At 32.7% G+C, this 16590-nt stretch overlaps 1 long non-coding RNA gene across 1 annotated transcript in view; it reads left to right on the forward strand.

Annotated features, from left to right (window-relative positions):
* Positions 1-2497: 2497 nt before the first annotated feature.
* LOC147825166 (uncharacterized) overlaps positions 2498-16590 on the forward strand; it is a 38222-nt gene continuing 24129 nt past the window's right edge. Inside the window, exons 1-2 of the long non-coding RNA XR_015441388.1 lie at positions 2498-2837; positions 16424-16543. This is a non-coding gene — a long non-coding RNA (uncharacterized LOC147825166). The remainder of the gene's footprint in view (positions 2838-16423; positions 16544-16590) is intronic.

Consider the following 16590-nt stretch of genomic DNA (forward strand, 5'->3'; position numbering starts at 1 on the left):
CATAACTGAATCTGAATTCTCAACACTGGCAAACTAGTCAGTAATGGAGAGGTTATGCATATTCAAGAGAATGCAAATTTGGATGGAAACCCACTCTGCTTTGATTGCAAACATATAGCTGGCATTGGGAGACTGTCTAAATCTGCGGCCACACAACAGTACTATTTGTAAGTGAGCTACATGTTTTAATCTTAATTGGCTTATTTAGGTAGAAAGACTTAGCAAGAAACAAAAGGATCACTTTGAGCATTGCTCCATACACATTTTTTCTGGTTAAACGAAGGAATCAGACCTCTCAACCACTTCAAAACATCAGTTTCTATGATAAATACACCAATTGACATGGAATGTAGATGTTCATGAAGTGCAATGATTCCAGATAAAGGAAGCTAATCTTTTAGGAGAATAAAAAATTAATCTGATATTTGAGATAAAACAGCCAAGCTCTTTGAATAAATTTCATTGTTTCAATAGGTCAATAGTTAAGAAAGAAGGAAAAAAAACCATGATTTGGCCAACTGCCATCACTCTGACTCTACATATTATATAGTCAGTACATTTGGTATATTTTCTACACATGCAATCATGAACTTAGTATTATGTAGTTTGTTTCATTTATATTATTAGTTTCCCTTAGTTCTTTGAAAAGAAACTTTTGTGCTATTATCTACAACTCTTTTTTTGGTAAGAGAGTTTTCTGTCTGATTTGTAGTTGGAATAACTACTTTGAAGATAATGATACAAAGTATATTAACTGTACTTATTCTTCTAATATTTTGCTCTGAAATTCCATTTTACTTTCACATAAAATAAAAAATATACAATAAATACACAAACATGTGTTTACTCTTCACACACCTACCCACATATAGCACAAACAAATAATATGCAATTTTTGCAGCTTATAAAGAAATAATGAAATAAACTAATATATAGAACTTAAATACTTGTAGGTAAGGAAGAAAGTTTTTGCTTTGTTCTTGTGTAATTATCCATCATTTTTCTAACTAAAAAGTATTTAACATCTTAAGCATAACAGAAAAGAAAGGAAGACTCAAAACAAATTTTGTAGAAATGTCAAAAAACCATCAGACAGAGAATCGTGCAGAATGGGGCACTATGTGACATATACAAATAAAAAAACTGAGAAAAAAAATCTCACTTCACTTAGAGCAAATGTGTACACAAACATATCGTGGTAATGAGGAAAAGTCAGATTTGCAGAGAAATATTTTCAGACACCAGCAGGACCAATGATGCACATGTTACAAAATTAATGTTTCTCTCCACAAAAGTTATTTTGATACCTCCCAACCAAAATCCTTTTACCTTACTTCATCAGGTTTTTTTTTTAGTATTTCTCATCTGTTCTTTTTCTATTTATGAATCTTTTGCAATTTTCTGCTACAACAGCTTTACCCATGATGTTAAAAGATAAAATGTAATTTCTGAAATTTTATATGTATAAATGTACATTAACTGTTGATTTAAAATTCATTACACAGCAACCAGAAAATATAATTTAGCACACTATGGTGTTCTGACTTCAGAAATAATTTTTCTGTGATTAGTCTATCCCCTCCGTTTCCTTTTGTGATTGCTGCAAATGCACATAAACTTCTTGGTTATTTGGTTCAGAAGTTTGGACATTCTGGTTGTCTGTAGCTGACCCATCTCTTCCACTTTTGTAGATGAGCACCTCATCTATAAGCATGTTCACATCATTATTTATGTTTCATTGAACAGACGCACAAATCTCTCAGACCCTGAGTTCTTTCTTGAATCATTATGTTGCCTCTGCTAAGCAATATTTATGTTATCACTCCTAATTCAGACAAATTGCTTCTGCACATCATGACCTAAAATTCATCTTATCGGAGGTGTCAAAAAGGGAGAGGAAAATGTAGTTTCAAAACATAATTTTCATTTTTAAATGAAATGCAGGAGGTTGGCCTTGCTGGTCATAGGAAAACAAAATCACTCTCTTGAGTCATATAAGACATCCCCTGTAAGAAATCTCCAGTCAAACTTTGCATGTGTGGATGAGAACTTTGTGGAGTCTTAGATGAGATGTAGGAATTTATGGTAATAACAGTGCTATCTTATCAACTCTAAAGTAACTTTCATTTTACAGATTATTCAGAGGATAAATTGAAGCCATGAAAGGGAGAAAACTTTAAGCTGTCACCTTCTCTGTGTCTAAGTGAAATCTCTGTGCAATAGAAAATCTTTTCTGGTAGTAACTGCCGACTTGTCTAGCTTATGTGGGAATAGTAAGGAGACACTGAGCCCTGTAGGAGTGAGGTATCTATTCTTTACTGACACCTCAGGGTATTCATGAGTTTATGTGATGCCTCAGTGTGTTTCTGTTAACCACAGTGTAAGCTTTAGGCTAGATTTTCCTTGTTTACCCACCATAAAGAAAAATTTAGAGTGACTTACTGCCTTGTTCTAACCCCTCCCACAACTCTTTCAACTGTCACAAGGACACCCAGTGTCTGCCTGGAAAGGGGTAAAGAAGGAGACAGAGCAATGATCAGAATCTTAGCAGATTGCTGAGGAGGAGACAAGAAGAACATTTCTACTCTGCAATGTCTCATCTTGAGTGTCCTTACCAGATATCTCCGTCCACGTCTCAATTCTGTACTGCTCAATTTTCTGGCTAATCTTGTTACATTTGTCACACTTCACCTTGTCAACTCTACAAACTTCAATATTTCTTTTTCTTTCTCACTTTACTTTGGCAATTTTTTAAACAATCAGATATATTTATTTTTTATTGATTGATTGATTTTGATACTAAGGATTGAATCCAGGTCCTCGCACACGTAATTAAGGTAAGCACTCTACTACTGAGCTCTTCCTAGTTTTTATTTTGAGGTAGGATTTCTCTAAATTGCTCAGGCTGACTTTGAACTTGGAATATTCCTGCCTCAGCCTCCCAAGATGACAAATGTATGCCACAGTGCCTGAATATTTATACTCACTTCTATCTGTGGTCAGATATTTCCATTTTACAATTTCCAATGCCTACTTAACTTTGTCTTTAAATGAAGCAGAAAGTTTTGCTCAAAATTGAGACATTAACCAGGTAGAATATATTATTTTCATTTAAGGAAGTGTTATTTTTATTGTTATTATTTTTTCATCTTTGTCATTGAAGATAAAAAGAAAGTGGCAATTGGAAGAGAAGTAGAATTTAGTCTAAACAGAACTAATGTAGCTTTTAACATAACCTTGGGCTCAGGTTCACTGAGCCCGAAGAGTTTCTTTGTTCTAGTAGGAATAAACACTGAATATATGTAAAGGAGAAGAAAGACACTTATATATGTGTTATGAAGGCAGTTGGCAATACAGCTTTACTGAATTTTGAGTTTTCCTGTATAAATTTTGTGAAGCATTTTTTATGGGATTAATTTGAACCTATTCAAATCATGTAAAAGATTTAAGTCACTGCAGAGATGAATGAAATGAAAGCTGAGAAAGGTAAATGTGTTACACTATTAAATGTAGATAAATTCACCCAGTAGAAAAAGTAAGTGTGAAGTAAAGCCACCTCAGGGTAATGCTTTATAAATTTAATTTTGAATGTTTTAGCTTTAGACAATTAGACAATTCTAATCATTACAATCTACTCATTAAAGATTATAATACATGTTTATTCTTTTCAAATTGAATTATTGATCACTTAGTTTTAATCATTTATTATTTATAATTAAAAATTATTTGCAATTGACTTTCCATTTTCCTGTAAGAGAAGCATTAACCATGGGCATGGATCAGTTTCAATTTGAACTGAGTGAACTTTATGTGTGGATATGAAATAGTTAATTTTCATGGAATCTGTTATCATTGGATAAAATTGTTGAAGATTCTACGATTGTTAAATTTTCTGTTTCTATTGGTAGCTGGCTAAAAAATAAACTGTATATAATACCTGATACCATCCATGTTTACACACACACACACGTATCCATGCACATTTTCCATACATCAGTGGCAATTTAAATTTTATTAACTAAGCTGGAAAGAAATTACATGGAAAAAATCCCAAATGAGGCATCTATTAAACTACAGATGTATTTAAAGTAGTATTCTCAAAAGCTTTATCTCTACATTAAAACAATAAAACAATCTCTAGGTAAAAACACAAAGAAGAAACAAGTCTGGCATTGAGATTTCCCAGGTTTCTCTGAAGTAGAAGTGAAATTCGTTGCTCTAACACTGAGTTATTGTTTATCTGTTCCAAAGCTTTATAATTTTCTTTTTATTAAAAGCCAAAAGGGAGATGTTGAAGAAAGCATTTTAAATGATGCTGAAATTTTAATTCAAAAGACTCATAGGGATGTATGGGCATGAAAACTCAACCTTAATTATCTACTTGTAAGATAATTGGAAAATTAAATAAAACTTAAAAATAGATCACAGTCTCTAGGAGACAGGAATCCTTTTTGAAAAACAATTCGCAGCATGATCATTTTATATCATCACCATATAACGTTTCGCACTGCTCTGTGCTTCTTTGAACATTCCTGACAACTGTGTGCCGCGTGGCCAAGCGACTGCAGCATAAAACTGGTACTTTAGAACAATTTCATACGCAAAGTTGTCTCTTGGTAACCTTTTATTAACCTATTCATTAAAAAGTCTTCATAGTCAGAGACAATTTGTTCCAGCTTCGGGGGATTTCTTACAATCTTTAGAGCTACGAGGATTTTTGAACTACCATGGTTCTTTGTGTTACATTTTTATATAAATCCTCATATTTTCATATTCAGCTATAAGTTAATGAAGGATTAGTATATCCTCTCTTGTTGCTGTTTAATTCTCCAAGTGGATTTGAAAAGCATATTCGATTATTTTCTCCAAAAAATAGAAAATATTTTATCCTCGGTAGAAAGAAAAAAAAATGGTTGTTTTATTACTTTACTCTGTAGTTTTTCCTGAACCTTTTATTATAATTTTATCTAAAAATGTGAGGTAATTAGAATTTTAGCTGATACATCTGTCTGACCAAGATTTATTCAAGAAACACCTAAAATTAAATAAAAACATCATGAAAAGAGTTATGTTTACAAATGAAAACATAGTTGCAATGTTCAACATATTTTATTTTAATATCTCTTACATAGGTTAATGCATTAATAAGATTCTTACATCAATTTTATTTATATATGATAAACTGGACAAGTTTCATACCAAGAGTGATCAATTTTTAAAGTTGTATATATCATACACATTGAAATTTAAAACATACAGGAAAATGTAACCCATACATCAATTATCTGCAAAGTTCTGTTTTATCCCATAGTCAACGCATCCCTGTCTTCCCTCGGAGTAAACCACAGACACAAATTCTATTGCCTTCATTTAACTTTCCTGTTCTAGAACTCCTGTGAATGAAATTATGCAGTAGGTATTTATTTGTGTTTCTCTTGTTTAATGTGTTTTGAGATTTATCTATGTTATTATGTGCATGTGTGGTCTGCTGAGTAGTTTTCTACATTTGAATACATCATAGATTATTTATCCATTCTTTTGATAGGTATTTGAATTGTTCCAGTTTTAGATACTGGAAATAAAAGTGCTTTAAACATATTTCTACACAAGGCTTTTTAATTAAGAAATATATTGACTTGTCATGGACAAACTTCTGAGTATGAAACTGTGGGTCTTAGAATAGTTTTATATATAATTTTGTTATTTGAAACTATGACATTTTTTTTCAAAATGTTTTTACTTTTCTAAACTCCCACCAGCTGTAGGTAGACGTCCCGCATTCTCTACATTCTTCCCAATGGTTGGTATTATTTCAGCCTTTTCCATGTACTTGAATGATACTTCATGGTAGTTTTAGTGCCTCAATGATAATTGAGCAAAAATTTATATGCATATTGGGCATTCTTCTACATTTTTTGTGAGATCTATCTCAAGTTTTTGTCCATATTTTTTAATTGGAATAAGTATTATCTGGTTTCCAAAAATAATTCCCAGTGAATACCTTTCCTGATGTTCATGCCCTGAATAGAGGCCATGTACAATGAAGTCTGTAATATATTTTAACCAATCTAGTGTGCCAAAACTAATGTTCTTCCATTTAACCTAAGGAAGACCTGACCTAAGGAAGGCCTGAAATCTACTCTGTTGCTCTGGGATTCCAAGGGCAATGTGGAAAGAGAGGTCTGAAGGGCAGGATGTCATCCTTAGGGGCACTAAGGATCAGACTTGAGTTTGAGCTCTTTCTGGCGTTCAAACACAGTTGATTTCTATGGTGACTGAAGCTCCTGCTGCTAAGGCATGGAGAGCTTCCCATTTGATTACAGTCCCACCACAGGTTTGAGAAATAATTAAGCAATCATTGTTTTAAGTCCTCAGGCTTCAGGATTTTTTTTTACATAGAAAATTAAGTTATTATTTTTATCATAGAGATATAATTATTCTTTATATATTCTTGGTATAAGTCCTTTGTCAAATATAATTACTGTGAATATTTCAGCCAGTGGTGGCTTGCTTTTTTATTTTCTCACTGGGAACTATAGATAAGGAAATTTTCAATACTGATGAAGTACAATTTATTATTCTTAACAAATGGTCACACTTTTTGTATCAGAGAAAACTTTACCTTTCTCTCCACAACAGTAAGGTAAAAATAATACATATATATTTTCTTCTGATATTTTATTTTGCTAAATTCTTAATGTCTGAACTAAAACACTCTTATTATTAGGTTTTTGAGAAACTGATAATAACATTTCTATGTATAATATGTGATAGAAATTGAAGTTTATTTCTTCAACTAAAGATACTGTAGCAGGGAAATAGAGACTTCCACTATGGAAATCAGTATGGAGATTCCTCAAAATACTAAAAATAGAAATTTCGTTTGACCCAGTTTTCACCTTCTAAGTATCTTCCCAAAAGTAATGAAGACATTATACCACAATGAGGTATGCATACCCATGTTTATAACAACACAATTCATAAGAGTTAAATCTTGGAAACAGCTTGTATGTCCATCAACACATGAATGGATAAATAAAATTCAGTATGTATAAACAATGGAATACTACTCTGCCATAAAGAAAGATAAACTTCAGTCATTTATAGGAAAAACCATGAGACCATAATGTTGAAAAATGGTATTGTAATCAAACCCGATGTATCTAAAAATGTACCTTAAATTAGTACAATTATCTTACATGTTTTATATGTTTTCTGACCTATTAGTCTGGTTTTCTCTCTGTTTATATAATAATTAACTTATAAGTTCTTATGAAACAAATAAATGATCTGATGCAAGAAAAATGGAAGGGGGTAGAGGGAAGGGGAAAAAAGAATTGAAATGTGTTATGTAAAAGTATCAACTCATCAAGATAAATGTAATCACTACATACTCCAAACATATATTAATAAAAGCAAAGAAAGTATACATTCTGTAAAAAAAGAGAAAAAGACCTGGGGAGAAATGAACATTGTGGGAAGATGAGATTTTTCAGAGTGACACTGGTCCATGAGGGAAGGAAAGTGAGGGGAGAGTTTTAGTCTCCCATCTAAGTACTATCCAGGCCCAACCCTGGTTTGCTTGTTAGATCAGGCATAGTCAGTGTGTTATGGCCATAGATGAGGAGAACATTTTGGCAAAAGAATGTTCAGTAGTCAGGACAGGCAGCCAGGGAGAAGCCAGGCCAAAGTGGGAGTCCAAAAGATTCAGCAAGGGACAAGATGACCTGCACCAGGACTCAACTAATAAAGGTCTCATTGGATTGGCACGATTTTCTTGCCCAGAGATAAGAGAGACAACTCGTACCATGAAATCTCTGTCCATACCTCTCAGAAGAGTGCCTTTGTTCTCCCAATTTTAAAAATGTTGCAATTAATGGTGCTTGCAAAAGTATGCTTGATTTATTCCCTGAATTCCTAGAGGCCCACTTCTAAGTCAAACTTTCCTACTTGTCACCCCATTGGCTGAACTTAACTTGGCTGAGATGTAGAATAAAACCCCTTAGGCAAAGAGCTCCTGTGACAGCTCACTCAGGTCACCTCCCAGGTTCATCGCACAGGGGCTTTCTGCTTTCTCTTTAAGACAAATATTGCTTTTTGCTCTTGCTCTACACTAAATACCTTTGTGCATCCCTCTGTTGGCTCTCTACCTTGTAATTCTTTCGGGGTTGAAAGAAGAACCCACCAGCCAGAAGGTAACAGATATGATGTGTGTTAGCACTGTTCTTTTAAAGCTTTGTAATATCTTCATTAAAATAACTTTAGATTTTGATAAAATGTTATCTAACCCCCTTTTTACAGAGCATATATTTTATGGCTTTCTGTTGGTCTAGTTTCTCAGAGTTTTCATATTTCTTAAAAGATCTTTATTTTTCAGTTTCTTTGGTATGCATGTTTCCATTGGATAAAAATTATGAAATGAGAGTTTCTTTTTTAAGTTTTGCTTATGTGAAGTTAACTTTCAGTCTTACTATTATACACTCTATTCATATTTATTTTGTATATATGTATGTCTTTTGCCTAAACATTTTGTTTTTTATTTTGACTTTTTCAACATCATCATATTTAGTGTGCGTGTATGTGTGTGTATGCAGTAATAGAAACTTTTAAAAAAGTAAGGATTGTTATGGGCTAAAAATGCATCCTTTTAGCTATAAATGTCTCTAGTTTCTCATTCTTTATGGCTGAGTAGTATTCCATTTTATAAAAAAACCACATCTTCTTCATCCAATTTCCAGTTGATGGGCACTTGGGCTGTTCCCAAGCTTTAGCTATTACAAACTGTGACACTATAAACATGGGTGCACATATATGGCTGTGGTACGATTCTTTTAATTTTGGGGGAAGATACCCAGCAAGGGAATAGCTGGGTCAAATGGGACCACTAGCCCTAGTTCTTTGAGGTATCTCCATTCTGATTTCCCCAGTGGTTGCACCAGTCTGCACTCCTACCAACAATGGAGAAGGATTCCTTTCTCCCCACACCCCAACCAGCATTTGTTATTGGTTGATTTCTTGATAGTAGCCATTCTTTCTGGGGTGAGGTGGAATCTCAGTATTGTTTCACCTGCATCTCTCAAATGACCAGTGACGTTGAACATTTTTTCATATATTTATTTGCTGCTTTTACTTCTTTGAGAAATGTCTGTTCATTTCAGATGGCCAATTTTGAATTGGGTCTTTGAATTTGGGGGGGTCTGATTTTTTTCAATTCTTTATATAATATAGATAGTAAACCTTTGTCTGAGGTACAGGTGCTAAAAATTTCTTCCTACATTTAGGTTGTCAGCTCTGTTGGTGGTTTCTCTTGCAATGCAGAAGCTTTTTAATATGATGAGATCCCAGTTGTTGATTCTTTGTGCTAGTTCCTGTGCTACTGAGGTTTAGTTTATAAAGTCTTTTCCTATGCCAATGTCTTCAAGAGTTCTACCTAACTTATCTTCTGAAAAGTTAAGTGTTTCTGTCTTAATGTTTAGATCTTTAATCCACTTTGATCTAAATGGATTCGTATTGAGGCCATACTCTTAAATGAAATAAATAGGACACACATGTGTAAATACCGAACAGTTTCTCTAGTGTGAGAAAACGAAAGTGTAAATAAGGATTCAAATGATTAAAATGAATAATTGATAATTTGAAATAGGAAAAGATCCAAAGGTATAAGGGTGGTGGGAGGGGAAGGGGAAAGGAAAGAAGGGAAAGGAAAAATTATGAGAAAAGAAAAAAAATGGAAATGAAATCTATGTAAATACGGAAGGTTGGAGGAGATGAAGGGCACACCGATAATGGGGAAAAAAAATAAGAATCAAGATATATCATGTACGGGTACAAGCACCCAATTATAAAGGTAAATGTATCATCTACCTAAAATGTACCAATTAAATAATTAAAAAATAAAAAGGTAAGGATTGTTATTTTGCACTATTTACTTCTATCAGATTATCCTTTATTTTCAGTGCTCTATCCAATGCATATTTTGACAATTAAGTCAGGTTGCCAATTTGATTGGCGTGATAGCTACCTAGCAGGTTAACAAAGCTCACTTCTTGTGGTGTCTCGGCGGGTCCCTGATCTGTCACCCTGGATGCTGTCACTGGCCCCTGGCACTGTTGTTTCTGAGACTGTCCCCCTGCTCTGTGTCCTTGGCTCCATGAGCCAGCTTTTTCCTACCACACCCTTCTGTCACGATATTCCTGCTTGGAGCTACCTGAGATTGGACTGAAAGCTCTGAATCTGGGAGCTCAATAAGCTATTTTCTCCTTTAACTTGCAAGTGTCAGATATTTTATCTCAGCAAACAGAGAGCTAACCAATATAAATATATTGAAAATTTTAAATTGTCATTTAGGTCATTGAAATTGGTTCAAGTTTTAGCATCAATTTTCCTCTATATTTTCTTCAGTTGGGTAATTTTTATTGACCAATATTTAAGTTCATTGACTCTTTCTCTATAGTACCAATTTTGGTGTTGAGCCAGTCAATGTTTTTTTATTTTGTTTTGTTTTTCTTCAGATATTGTACTTTCAGTTCTGAAACATGCGTTACATTTTAAAAAATATTTTATATCACCTAATCATTCTTTTTGGTGTCTTTTCTATAAGGGATATAATGAAATTTTTTTTCTTATATGTTAGTCTTATATTTGAAAATATCCAAGCAAATAAGGCTGGCTTTCTGTTGATATCATTAAATTTAGTGTCCAGTTTATTTTTATGTAATTTAAAACATATTTTATACTTTTCGTTGAAGAAAAGTTAAACTTGAAAATTGTTTTCTATATTATGTATTGCATTGAACACAATTTCTTTCACGTATGCACCAGTTACTTGAGCAAGTAATTGCTCACTCCAACTGTATCAGTTTGAGTTGATTTTAAATGAGGTGTTACTGTGCCAGGGATTTAGCTCAGTGGTTCCGCCGCCTGCCTCACAAGCACAAGGTCCCAAGTTTGATCCCTGGTACCATAAAAATAAAAAAATTTAAAAATGAGGTGTTACTGAGTTTCCCTTTGGATAGCCCACTCCTAAACTCATGCAGAACTCAAGGAAATTTGTTGATTTATTCAATATTGGCAAATGTTGTACTCAATCAATCAATCACATTGTATTCATTCATTCAAATCACTAAGTAGTTAGAAGTGGTCATTATGTGCTGAACATTGGGAATTTAAGAATGAATGGAAAAGATGAAGGTGTTTCTCTCTTCAGGGAGTTTATATTTTAGTGAAAACATGAACACAATCATTCTAGATACTGTAGTATTAAGGGTGTGATACGACATATAGAACAATGTCTTCCTTTATGTTTCTAAATCTTTCTTATATCAAATGATCTCAACTCCTTTCTTTTCATTTTAAAGAATAAATATGCTTTCATCTATTTGCATCTGCTCTTTATCTTTGCATTATTGGTTATTCACCTTTGTAGCATTTATCATTACTTTCCTGGGGTCCTTCAGAAATGTCTATACACATTTTCCAAGTTCCCTTACATTAAACAAAAACAAACAAACAAAACTTACATGGAATCTCTTTTCCAATCTATTGAGTATTTCATATTTCTTAATATTTTCAGACCCAAGGGACTTGAAAGAAACGGCCTAGTTTCTATTTCTTTACTTCTTAAATATATTCTTTTATGCTTCAGTAGAACTTCTGCCCACAGGAATTAAACTACTCCCCCAAAAGTCACCAACAACATGTATATTATTACCTATCCAAGTGCAACCTTTCAGGTTCATTTACCTAATCTTTCTTTAAAGTATAGAACTCCTAGTGCCTTATTCTTTGAAATTCTTCTCCCTTGGGGATGTCAGAAATTCATTCTCTTCTATTCCTTTATTCTAGTTCCTTTGTTGGTTCCTACTCTACTGCTGGCTTGCTGATAGCCAGTACAGTATTAATTCCCATCATTGGTTTCAGTGGATCTCATTGTAATACTTACCTTCACATCTTACTCTGTTTTTCAGATTTCCTTTCTCAGTTCAAAACTATATCAAAACACACACTGGACATTGTCATTTGGATAACACATGCCATTTCTTATCTCTTCAGTTGGATAAATCTATTGTCACTTATAATAAATCATACTTCTAAATCATACTTCTATGAACTGACCGATATTCCTCTTTCAATTAGGACATTCTCTCCTGAAATCTGACATTTAACTCTTTTAAAACTTAGAGATTATTTCCTTAATTTTTTGCTATTGTAGTTCTTTCTTCTTTCTTTCTTTCTTTCTTTCTTTCTTTCTTTCTTTTTCTTTCTTTCTTCCTTCCTTCCTTCCTTCCTTCTTTCTTTCTTTCTTTCTTTCTTTCTTTCTTTCTTTCTTTCTTTCTTTCTTTCTTTCTTTCTTTCTTTCTTTCTTCACAACTATTGAAACAGGCCAAGAAGTTAGACTTTAAGTTATAGAATAAACCATACTTTTATCACTCCAGTCTTTGCTTCTTTATAACATGGTACATCCCTAAATGTTTCTGTGTCAAGTTATCTTTGATTAGCTATCTTGTAAGGACACTGGTTAATGGATTTAAGGTATACTCTAATCCAATATGACCATGTCTTAATTTTATTCTACCAGATATTTTATTTCCAAATAATATCACATTCACAGTTAACAGCACTTAAAACTTTAACTTCTCTTTCTTGAAAACTCAATACAACTAATAACATATAAATAAAACAAAATTCTCTAATTATATAATTAACATAGTTTTTTATCAAATAAAAAGTCATATAAATGTTTTCACTTTAGAGATGTATTTTTAACACTGCTGACACTTTACAGTCAATGTGCCACCTCCAATCCCTAGCTCCTACCCATCATTTATTTGTTGTTGGTATACATTTGCCTATTCTTAAATGTCACCTTACTGGGATTGCATGATATACAATAGTTTATGTCTGGATTTCTTTATTTAACACAATGAATTTAAGACTCATCAATGTTGTTGTTTATATCCGAAACAAATGTTACTAAGTTTTCATGATAAAAATCCACCACAATATGGCTTTCTGTTTTAGGTAAAAATTATACAGCCTACATCCCGGGGAAGATCTCTATGGAAATTTTGGACTGAGGGACAGTGGTGACATTATGAAGTGCATGTTACCTTTTTTAGTGTAATAACATCTTTTTGCTTTGTTCTAGAAATCTTGTATTTTCAACAAGTAAGTTTGGAACAGTGACAAGCTATTAGTTTGTAAACAGGGTATAAACAGTTTCTTTTAAAACTCCTTTGTTAATTTGTATTCCACTGTCTGATTTCCCAAAATGAAATCATACAGGATTTATTTTTGGCTTTATGTTTTTGCTGTTTTTTTATATACTGTTGACTTTACATGAAATGTTTTGGTAACTATTGTTACACAAATAACTTTGAAGTGTTTAGACTGAGTTTAGATATTATTCTTTAATTCTAAATCTGAGTAGTATATAATGTACTGGACTCCAACTCTATTTTATCAAAAAAAAAGAAAGAAAGAACAGTAACCACAATTAAATTTATTATTTATTCTACATTCCATGGTCCAGAACCTAAAAATTCCACTGGCTATTTCTGCACGTATTTATTTAAAGGTTTTGTTACTGAAGTTACTTCTAATTATTCTCATAACTTCTTTATAATTAATATCTTTTTATTTCATGCTTTTTTAATCCTCTATTTTAACAAAATAATGTCCAATGTTGTTGTGATACAAAGAATAGGGAATTTGATAGAAAAATTGATATTTGGAGAATTATGGGGGATAAGCTTCATTGTGTCAGGTTGATTAGCTTGGAAGCCACCCAGAGAATTTGGGGCACACTATGGTGTGTCTATATGTGGCCACAAAGTTAAGAGAATCCATGCACTAGAGATCCCAAGGATCCAGTTGTTGGTCCGCCCCAGAAGCTAGAAGTTGTAGAACAAGGAGGGCCAAAGATACAACACCTGTCTGACCAACGTCCTGGAATCTTCCTGTTCAATCACTGTTATGCATCTGTGTTAGAAGGCCGAAGAAATGAGTCTGAGTTTCACAGGTGAAGGCAGCAAAAGATGTACTCACTCAAACAGAATGGAGCTGTTTGAAATGCATGCCAACTTTATTTTTCCTCTTTGGACTGCTCCTCCTCTTCTTCCTTCTCCCCCTTCTCCTTCCCCTTTATTCCATCTTAGCTATAAATTTATTGGTTGGTACCACCCAAAACTGGGGTAAGTCTTCCCCCTAAGTTTGCTGGTTTTGATGCCCATCTTTTTTAGAAAAACCCTCCAGACACAGTCATTTGCTTTATGAATCTGCTAGGGATTTATTAATCTCCTAGTCAAGGTGACATATTACAATTGATCACAGGAATAAATTAATATTCTGTTATCAGAGGATAAAGAATCAGAGAAGGAGGAAGGGAAAAAAGGAGTAAAAAAGAAAGAGGAATTTGAGATTACTACATGTCTGCTAGAAATGATGGAGATGGGCTAGAAGATAAAAGAAATAAAAGAAATTGTTATAAGGTTCTCTTTATAATATATAAGGAATGATGGGTCATATAAGGAAATGCATGCTATTTCCTGGTTTTTTATACTCATTTTTTCATTTACTTCTGATCATAAAAGTACAGCCTGTCACAGTGGTGAAAGTCTATAATACCAGCATGCTATAGAGGAGGCTGAGGCAGAAGTACTCCAACTTCAAGTCCAGTCTGGGCAATTTCACAACGTAGCCTATCCTTTTCTCAACTAAAAGGAAAATGAGAAGGGCTAGGGATATAAGTCAGTATAAAGGACCTGGTTTCAGTCTCCAGCGCTGCCCAAACACACACACACACACAGACACACACAGACACATGCACACACACATGGTAGCATCAATCTTGCTGTGCTCCATTGGTGGAAAACAAAATTCAAGTTATGCATCCAAAGTCACATGAATATTAAGTAATAAAATTGGAAAAAAGGTCTAGATGATTCAAAAGTTTATATTCTTTCATCTCATTATATCTTTAAAAATAAAAATCAATGTCTTCAAAAGAAATTATTAATTCACATTATATCACATTTTAGAAAAATAATTTTAAAAAATCATATAGAAATAAGGTGAAACTATAGTAATTCATTGTATGTTTTCATGAAAACAATTTTTAAAATTGTTAGTGAATTGCATTATATTATATGCAAATTCTAGGTGTGTTTTATCATGCTTTAAAATCAATACAATAAAAATAAAATATTTTAAAAGATTAATTGAAATACCACCTTTTATATCAATGTTATGTTGTTTAATAATAATTTCTTTTTATTGCTTCATAATATTCTATTGTTTTCATTTGCAGAAATCTCTCTAATTTACTCTTGGTGGATATTTCAATAATTTTGAATTTCTGACTACAGGACTATTCCCATGAATATTTAGTTATAAGAATCTTGGAATATTTGGACATGCTATCAGCTGTGTATATATGTAAATGAACTTGTTGATTTATAGAGTGTTGTCCTCTTCCTCTTTGCTAGATAATGCCAAGTAATTTGTAAAATGATGTTTTACACTTGATCTTAGCCAAAAGGCCGAGAAGCGATGTAAAATGATGTTTTAAATATTTACATTCCTTCATGCACTATATAGAAGTTCTCACTGCTTCATATCTTCATCAGAGTTTTATTAGGATTTTACCTTCCTTCCTTCCTTCCTTTCTTTCATTATATCTTCCAATATTGGCCATTCTTTTAAGTATTCACTGGCATTGCGTGGTATATTTTGGAATCTAGATAATTTGACTACAGAGTCAATAATTTTTCCCTACTTATAAGCTCTTTAGAAACATTTGTTATGAAGAGACAGTCTTTTAGCCTTTTTAAAATTTGGTTTTTGATATTTGTCTTCCTTTAAAGAATGCTTTGTATAATAAAAGATTATAATAAAAGATTGTAGTTTATTTGGGTTTAAACCAATGTATTTTCTACAATTGATTAAGTTACATATTTACTTTCATTTATGTATTGGTGAAATATACCCCCTAATTTTATCTAGTTAAATTTAGGAATATTTTAAATAAATATCAATTATATTTACTGTTTTTCATGTATACCATAATTATCTTACTATATTTGAATTACTAATACTGTCTTAGACTATTCACCTCAGTGTTCTTGAGTATATTAGTGTGTATATCACTAATGAGTAAGTGTTTTGTCTCTAATGTTTTTATCCATATTTGGTGACAAATTTATTTGAACCTCATTGAATGATTTGTGGAAGGCTCTTTTTTTTTTGTTCTAGAAGACTTTGCAAAATTGGCAGAACTTGTTATTAAATATTTATGATTCAAGGGTAAAGCCAGATACAAAAATAGATTTAAAATTAGGGATGAAAATGCTAAAACTGAAATTTATGGCAATTTAATCCCTTCATAGAATTGGTTTTTTTGTTTTTTTTTTTCTTTTGTACCCAGGATCGAACTCCAGACCTTGCACTTGTGAGGCAGGCTGCGGCACCACTGAGCTAAATCCCCGGTCCTCTTCATAGTATTTTTTCATTCAAGCATTTTCTAGGAATTTGTCAACTTCACCAGGTATTTCAATGTATTGTCATATAATTGTTCATAATTGTCATTTACAT

The sequence above is a fragment of the Heterocephalus glaber genome, unplaced genomic scaffold (genome assembly GCF_053883595.1).
Source record: "Heterocephalus glaber isolate CG9 unplaced genomic scaffold, H.glaber_assembly_v1.0 deba00001509, whole genome shotgun sequence".
Classification (NCBI taxonomy): Eukaryota; Metazoa; Chordata; class Mammalia; order Rodentia; family Bathyergidae; genus Heterocephalus; species Heterocephalus glaber.